Raw genomic sequence first — 8,809 nt, forward strand, 5'->3', positions numbered from 1 at the left:
TTTTTTAGTTAGATATTTTCTTCATTTACATTTCAAATGCTATCCCGAAAGTCCCCTATACCCTCCCCCCTCTTTCTCTTTTTCTGACATATTAGTTGTAATACTTACCTCATTGCTTTAAGAAAATGCCTCACAGAATCAACTTAAGGAAGAGAAGGTGTCTTTTGTTAGCTTGGCAGGAAAGGCACGGTGCCAGGAACAGGAAGCAGCTGATCACACTGCAGCCAGAGGAGGAAGCCTAGAGAGATGAGAGCAGGTGTCCCGTCCCTTTCTCCTGTTTATTCAGTCCAGGACCACAACCTACGGAAGGAAGGATGCCACAGTTAAAGTGTACCTTCCCACCTCCATGAACTTAACTGGAAGGATCCCTCACCAGCCTGTCCAGAGGCGGCTAGTCTCCTAGGTGGCTCTAGATCCTGTTAAGTTGACTGAATTAACCGGCAACCTTTGTCGTTTGTGTGCATGCGTGTGTGTGTGTGTGTGTGTGTGTGTGTATGTGTGTGTATGTGTGTGTATGTGTGTGTATATATGTGTGTACGTGTGTATGTGTGTGTGCGTGCATGTGTGTGCGTGCATGTGTGTGTGTGTGTGTGTGTTTGCACGAGTGCTACTGCCTATGAGGTGGCCTCTGAGGCTCACACTGACCAGTTTTTCTCTTACATGCCTTTATCACTTTGCCAGCCACATGCCTTCGCTCTCCTCTGCGGAATTTAGATGCAGCGCTGTTTTTAAAGGATGTCGAGATATGGGTAGGAGAACGTGACGCCACCTTTGCTTGTTTCTGGAGCTGCTCAAGCCATGACATTGATGGTGACTGTTTGGTTTGTTTTGAGGCAGGGTCTGGCTGGTCTGGAACTCGCTATGTAGACTAGGCTGGTCTCAAACTCACAAAGACCCTCCTGCTTCTGCCTCCCAGTTGCCAGGATTCAAGGAGTTGGGCAGTATGCCTGACCTATCTTGAGGCTGAGTCTGGAGTAACCCAAGTTGGCGTTGAACTACACAGTCAAGGATGACCCTGAACTTCTGATTCTCCTGCCTGTACCTCCTGAGTCTGTACTACCAGGTCCAGTTCTATGCAATGCTGGGGGCCAAAACCAGGGCTTCCTTTGTGCGAGGCAAACTCTATAAACTGAGCCACAACCACAACCCCTCTGAGGGTAACCCCTCCTTCTCTTACATTCTCCTTCAATCCAGCATCGAGACCCACTGGTTATCTTTAGAAAAGGTCTGGATACCATGGCTTCTTACCCAGCTACATTCCCATTACCTTAGGCCACATCATCAATGTCCTAAGATGCTGTGATGGTCTCTCCTGAGCTTCCCTTCTACCATACTCATTCCCTGGAGTCAGTTCTCAATATAATGGCTACATCGGTACTTTCTTTCTTTCTTCCTTTCTTTTCTTTTTTTTTTTTTTCTTTTTTCTTTTTCTGGTTTTTCGAGACAGGGTTTCTCTGTGTAGACCAGGCTGGCCTCGAACTCAGAAATCCACCTGCCTCTGCCTCCTGAGTGCTGGGATTAAAGGCGTGCACCACCACGCCCAGCTGGGTGCACATTTTTAATCCCAGCACTCAGTTCTGGAGGGTTAAGAGCTGCTCTTCCAGAGGTCCCAAGTTCACTTCCCAGCAACCACATGGTGGCTCATAACCATTTGTAATGGGATCCGACTCCCTCTTCTGGTGTGTTGGAAGACAGCTACAGTGTACTCATATTCATAAAATAAATAATATACATAATATAAATAAATCTTTTGAAAAAATAATCCCAGCATTCGAGACGCGGAGGCAGACAGATCTCTGAGTACGAGGCCAGCCTGGTCTACAAAGTGAGTTCCAGGACAGCCAGGGCTACACAGAGAAACCGTGTCTCAAAAAGACAAAAACCAAACTAAACCAAAACATACCAAAACCCAAAGAAGCTAACGTTCTTGGTGGCAGCTGGTTCTCTGTGGCCTGTCAGCTCTGTGACCTTATCCCCTATTCCCTCCTGCCTCCCTGTCTTGCTCCCTTCAAATGCTCTCGGTCTCCTGGCCTGCTCTCCTCTCCCCTTTTAGGTTTTCTGCTTTGCAGTGGGATCTTATGTCATCCAGAAGGACATCTAAGAATAGATAAGAATAATCTCAAACTTCTGAGCCTCCGGCTCCCATTCCCACGTGCGGGGATTGTAGGCACGCACCACCTCACCTGGCTCTGGCCTGCTCTTTGAACACACCACACATTTCCCACCACTCGGGTTTTAGCTCTCTTCTCCCTGTCCGCTCTCCTGACTCCGCTAGCTCCTTTAGTGCGATCCAGATTTCACCTTGAGGGTTGAAGGTTGTTCACTAGGGATGTGTGAGGGGCTGGGTTCCATTCCCAGCACTGTAGACTGTTCCTTCAGGCAGTTGACTCTTTGGTTCCCAGCACCGTGATGGTGGCTTACAGCTACCGTAACTCCTGACCAGGGGACCTCTTCTGGCCTCCAAGGACACTAGGCATGCAGGTGGTAAACATGCATACCCTCAGGTATGAATACTTACGCTAAGATTAAATATGTATGTTTGTATATGTGTGTATGTATGTTTGTATATGTGTGTATGTATGTATGTGTATGTATGTTTGATTTTTCCAGACAAGGTTTCTCTGTGTATTCCTGGTTGTCCTGGAACTTTCTCTATAGATCAGGCTGGCCTCGAACTCAGAGATCTGCCTGCCTCTGCCTCCTGAGTGCTGGGACCAAAGGCATGCGCTACCACATCCAGCTATATTTTTGATGAATCCAGGAACATAGGAAGCAGGAGTAAGGCCAAGAACAGCTCACTCACGAGGACTCCATGGACCCGGGGAATCATCTTTGGGTTTTGCAGCACTGAACTTCTGGTCCTCTTAAGGCTCCTCGCGCTTTCCTTCTTTCCTGCAGGTGTGTGTTCCTGTCTGTGTGTGACAATGCTCACAGTAGTGTAGGTGAACTCAGAGGCCAGAAGAGGGCACCAGAGCTGGAGTTACTGATGCTTGTGAGTCCCTTGATGCGGGCGCTCGGTATTGAACTCTGGTCCTCTGCAAGAGCAGCATGTTCTCCTAACTGAAGTCTTTAGTCCAGTCCGGGACCCCATACTTGTCCATAGGAGTTTCATTGAACTACAAAGCTGTGTCGGCCTCTTGTGTCCAAAGAGTGAAGAAAGGAGTCTTGACACCCCATCTTTGACTCTGGTTCTAAGTAGGGATGCATTCTCTGGGACTCAGCAGGGATGAGGAGCTATGTGTGGGGATCCCCGGTGCTCCTTGGAGTCCTGTGTTGATAACTGGTGATTGTAAACAGACACGTCATGTGACGCTGGCAGCAGCAGGGAATGGGACCCAGGCGCTCAGGCACTCTGACAGCATGAGGGTCTGCACTGTGCCCTGGGAGCCATGGAGGCTTGGAGAAGCCGTGAGGGGAGAGCTGAGAGGAGGAAGAGGGACTGCTGCTGAGGCTGCCTAGCATGGGCTGTGGCTGGCTGGGTCCTCCCACAATCCTTTACTTCCCTCAGGAAGAGCCAGCAGGACCCGAAGCAGCTTCTCTCTCAGTGCAGATGGTGGTGTGATCAGGACCAGTTTTCAAGGGAGAAATTGCCGCCCACACATGGCCAGGACTCTTAGCAACATCACCTTCTCTACGTCCACCAAGCCTGCTGCCAAGGTCACTCACTGCCCAGAACAGCCTGCATTTGATGACCAGAGAAAGTGGGGTACAAAAGTCAAGCCACTTGATGTCCCTTCCTGCCCTCAAACAGACCGGGGCTTCAGCTCACTGGTAAAGCACTTACTAGCGTGGATGAGGCGCTGGGTTCAGTCACCAGCATCCAAACAAGCGGAAAGGAGCTGGGGATGAGTTTTTGTGGGATGAATGAGCTAGAGGCAAATCACATTGCCCCCCTTCGGAGGTTTAAGACAGCAAGGGAGCTGCCCCTGCATCTCTATTGACCATCAGGAGATAGCACTGCCCAAGTCTTGGTTAACCACACGTGATAAATTGCCACCATGATAATATTGCTTCCAACGTTATCCCACCAGACCTTACAAAATCCACAGGCAAATTCGTGCACCTGGAGCGGTGCAGAAACTCCTGTTTGTGCCTGGACACCCCGGAAGTGTAGGGTTATCCAAGCTTGTCCACCAGGGGGCAGGCTGCACCAGGCAGGACACCTTCCTGATCCCTCTTCAGCTTCCCTGTCTTTTTTCCTGTACTTCCAGAGCTCCTGAGTCTACCCACATGGCTGCCTGGACATCCTTGGTGCCCTAAGCCACATGGAAGGGTTTAGATGGTTCTTTATGCCGACACCGGGTGTTCTGTAAAGGTAGTTAACCACCACCATCAACCACTCCTCCATTAGCATTAAGATTAGGAAAGGGCTTTATAGCCTATGTTATTGTGATTTGGTCAGCAGAACAATTTGGAAAAATACTTTATTATTGCAGCCACTCCTCGGAGGCTGTGAAGCTCATAGAAGTTACATGGCGGGCTGGAGAGATGGCTCAGTGGTTAAGAGCACTGACTGCTCTTCCAGAGGTCCAGAGTTCAAATCCCAGCAACCACATGGTGGCTCATAACCATCTGTAACAAGATCTGACTCCCTCTTCTGGAGTGTCTGAAGCCAGCTACAGTGTACTTACATATAATAAATAAACAAATCTAAAATAAAAAAAGAAGTTACATGACTAGATCAAAGTCACTCAGCAAAGGTGATCAGTTCCTGTGATCAGTTCATCCCTGACCCTTATTAAGCTCTTGATGGGTGATATCATGTGACAAGACTTTCTTGGGAACATGCAACACACACATCTACTCGTTCCAAAATAATGAGTCCACAGAGGATCAAAGGACAAATACTGCCAAAGTCCACCTTGGGGAACCAGTGGGTTTTATTGGGGTTGTTACATGAATATGGGTAAGGGATCATAAGGGAGCTGAAGTGACTCAAAGACAGCCCCATCACCAAAGCCCACCGCAACATATCTGACAGCTCACAAGGCTGGGAACCTGGAGCAAACTGCACAGCTTGCAGGCGGTTCAACAGGTTGGAGAGTATCCTTTCTGGGTTGCCTTAATGGGTCTAAACCTTTTCCAGGCAGCTCAGCTGGTTTCTGCTTCTTTCAAGCAGCTGGTCTGGTCTCAGAGTCCTCTTTGCAGCTTGACTGGTTTGGGAATGACTCTCAGCAACTTGGCTTGTCTATTCTTCAGAAGAAGAAACTTAATGAATCTGCTCAGTTTCAGGAACTTCCTGAAGCTATTTGAATTGTTTAAGGAGATTCCCTGTAGGATGTAATATTTGTCTCAGCAGGACATATGCCAAGGTTGATACTGGGAGACCATCATCAGGCAGGCAAGATGGCACACACCTTTAATTCCAGCACTTGAGAGTCTGAAGCAGAAGGATTATGAGTATGAGATCAGCACAGGTTCTATAGCAAGACACTGGACGACAGGAAGACTTATTTAATTCTACAGTAATTGGGACAGTGAATGACTGGAATGACTTGGAGTAAACAGAATACTGAAACAGAGCTCATTAACCTCTCAATTTAAAATGTTTATATTTTTACTGATATATTTTTACTTTGCTTATTTTATCTATTAGTAAGAGAGATGTGTTAAAATGTTTTCCTATAGCAGACTGTCAGTTTCCCACTAAACTATTAGATGGATGTCATTTCAGAAATGCTAAATCTTTCTCGTGAATTGCAATTAAATTGTTTTTATCTTTATATTTATTTATGTTGAGTGTATGTGTATTTGCCTGCATGTATGTACTGCACCATGGGAATACCTGATGCGCACTGAGGTAGAAGAAGGCATTCTCTGGAACTGGAGTTAGGAATGATTGTGAGCCACCATGTGGGTGCTAGAAATTGAACCCAGGTCTTCTGGGCCAGTGCTCTTAACTGAAGAGCCATCATTCCAGCTTTGAGAGTGTTTCTTTAAGGAAAATAATTTTTAAAGCCATGTTTCAAAGTGCCTTACACACAGTAGGGCTTGTTTTTCCCTTTGCCATTTCTGTACACTGGGCTTTATCTGTTCTGGGGTGGAGACAAAGGCTTTGCTTGAGCCTGGGGGTCATGGACAGATGGTAGAAGGCACGGTAAGGCTTCTTACGGGACCAGATGTGCTTGTATAGCGTGAAAACCAAGGACCAGATTCTGAACCTTGTGGACCTGGCCAGTCAACATCTCCATGGAAGATATGCTTTCTGCATCCAACCTCAATCCAGGAGACCAGAGATCTTTCTCTAAGTGTCATGGGGATGTAGAGAAGAATAAAGACATCTACATACTAAAATGTGACTTATGCCTTCTCTAATCCTTGCTGTTTGAGAAGGCTTATCCTTCCTTCCTTCCTTCCTTCCTTCCTTCCTTCCTTCCTTCCTTCCTTCCTTCCTCGTTTTCTTCCTCTCCTTCCTCTTCCTTCTCCTTCTAGACAGTCTTACTAGGTAGGTGTACCACCATGCTCAGTTGAGATTTACTAAACCTCACTATCCTGGAATAAATTTATGATGATATGCCAAGCAGTGGGGTGGTGACACTCATCTTTAGTCCCAGCACTCAGGAGACAGAGGCATGTGGATCTCAAGGCCAGCCTGGTCTACAGAGTGAGTTTCAGGACAGCCAGGGCTACACAGAGAAACTGTATCTCAACAAACCAACCAACCAACCAACTTACAACAATACACACATAAGGCTCTCACATTTTGATTTCTTTTCCCATCCTGTGGCTTGAACCCAGGTCCCGGACTGGGCCAGTGCTCTTACAGTGAGCCACCCCACGTTCCTTTTTTGTTGTTGTTGTTGTTGGTTTGTTTTCTTTTTTCTTGAGACAGAGTCTCTCCTAGACCAGGCTATTAGGTAGGCAAGCTAACCTTGAACTCCTGCCTTGCATGCAGTGCTGGGATTACAGGTGTGCACATGGCACTCAGTTTGCTTTCTCTGTTGAATCCCACCCAGGTCCTCAAACATAACAGTTAAGTGCTCTGTCCTCAGCGCTCTCTGCCTCTCTCTCTCTCTCTCTCTCTCTCTCTCTCTCTCTCTCCCCCTCTCCCTTTCTCTCTCTCCCTCCCCTTCCCCTGCCCCCTCCCTCTCTCTCTCCCTTTCTCTCTCTGGAATTGACCTAATCCCTCATGCATGCAAGCTAAGCATTCTTACCTGAGAGCTATACTCACAGTCCTCTTTCTTTTTCCTGAGACAGGGTCTTGGTATGCAGCCCAGGCTGACCTCTAACTCGTGACCCTCGTGACCCTCGTGACCCTCGTGACCCTCGTGACCCTCGTGACCGTGATGCATGCGCCATTGCAGCTTTTTTCACTCAGAGCTGGGGATCAAACCCAAGTCTTGGTTCACGTGGGGAAAGCACTTTAGCAACTGAGCCACAGCCGCAGGCTCTGGCTTTTTAATTTCCAATTGTGAATTGTCTTCCTCAGCTGAGGGAAGGATCTATGTGGCCTTCCTTTGTGCCGGTCAGTAGTCGTTTTCCAGGAATGGGCAGAACCTCTGAATTTCACAGCAGGAGTTATACCCAGGTCACTGACAATGATTAATTGTTACAGAGACCCTTTGAACCCTCTGGAGCCTATGTACTTAAAGGAAATCCTGAGGCCAGGAAGTTTCTCCTCTAAGGCCTGGGCCTAGGCTGAGATGTAGGCCTAGATAAACATATGATTTAGCTCCAAAGATCTCACACACACACACACACACACACACACACACACACACGCACGCGCACAAACACACACACGCACATACACGCATGCACGCACACACACATACACACACATACACGCATGCATGCACGTGCGCGCGCACACACACACACACACACACACACGCGTGCGCACATGCACACACCACTGGAGCACACCATCACCCACTGGCTTGGAGAAGAAAGAGTAGGCAAGTGTAGGCTCAGCAACACACTGAGATGAGAGCCACAGGGCAGAGGCCCCACAGGCTTTTCAGCTTCAGGAAATCCTACCCTCTGAACTGGGAAAGGCAGGGCCAGGAGGGTCAGCCCCAGAGCCAGCTGGAGAGGGCCTAACCTTGGCTAACTCCAGTACTTGTTATTCTGACAGGTGGAGCCTGACAAGAAGGGTCACCTCCTGGGAGACAGCCTATCCACTGGCGATGACGAGAGAGCTAATCCCCGGGGGAGCCTTCTAATTCCCCCTTTCAAGTGTCCTGTGCCTCGCTTGCCCCAGAGCACTTGGGACAGGTGTATTCAGTCTTTCAAGGGTGGCTCCTGGGTGTTTGGACCTGTTGGTTGAGTGTGGTGATGCATGCTTATAATCCCAGCATTCAGGAGGCTGAAGCGAGAGGATCACGAGTTCAAGGCCAGCCTAAGCTTTTGTTTGTAATTCTAGGGGATGTGCTGACCATGCTAGTTCTCTCCTTGGAAGCCAACTTGAGAAGTTCTAAAGCAGAGAGCAAGGAGGAGGTTGGTGGGAAAAGGGATATGATTGATGTGCATTATATACAATATAAAAAGAATATGCCATGGTAGAATCTATTATTTTGTACATTAAAAATAAAACAGAGGGGGCTGGAGAGATGGCTCCTCTTCCAGAGGTCCTGAGTTCAATTCCCAGCAACCACATGGTGGCTCACAACCATCTGTAATGGGATCTGATGCCCTCTTCTGGAGTGTCTGAAGGCATCTACAGTGTATTCATATACATAAAATAAATAAAAAATAGAAATAAAAAACAGAAAATGCTCGACAGGCCAGATGGTTCAGCAGGGAAAGGCACTGGTCACTAAGCTGACCACCTAAGCTTGATCCCTGGACCCACGTGGTGGAAAAAGAG

This window comes from Mus pahari, chromosome 6 (assembly GCF_900095145.1).
Source record: "Mus pahari chromosome 6, PAHARI_EIJ_v1.1, whole genome shotgun sequence".
Classification (NCBI taxonomy): domain Eukaryota; kingdom Metazoa; phylum Chordata; class Mammalia; order Rodentia; family Muridae; genus Mus; species Mus pahari.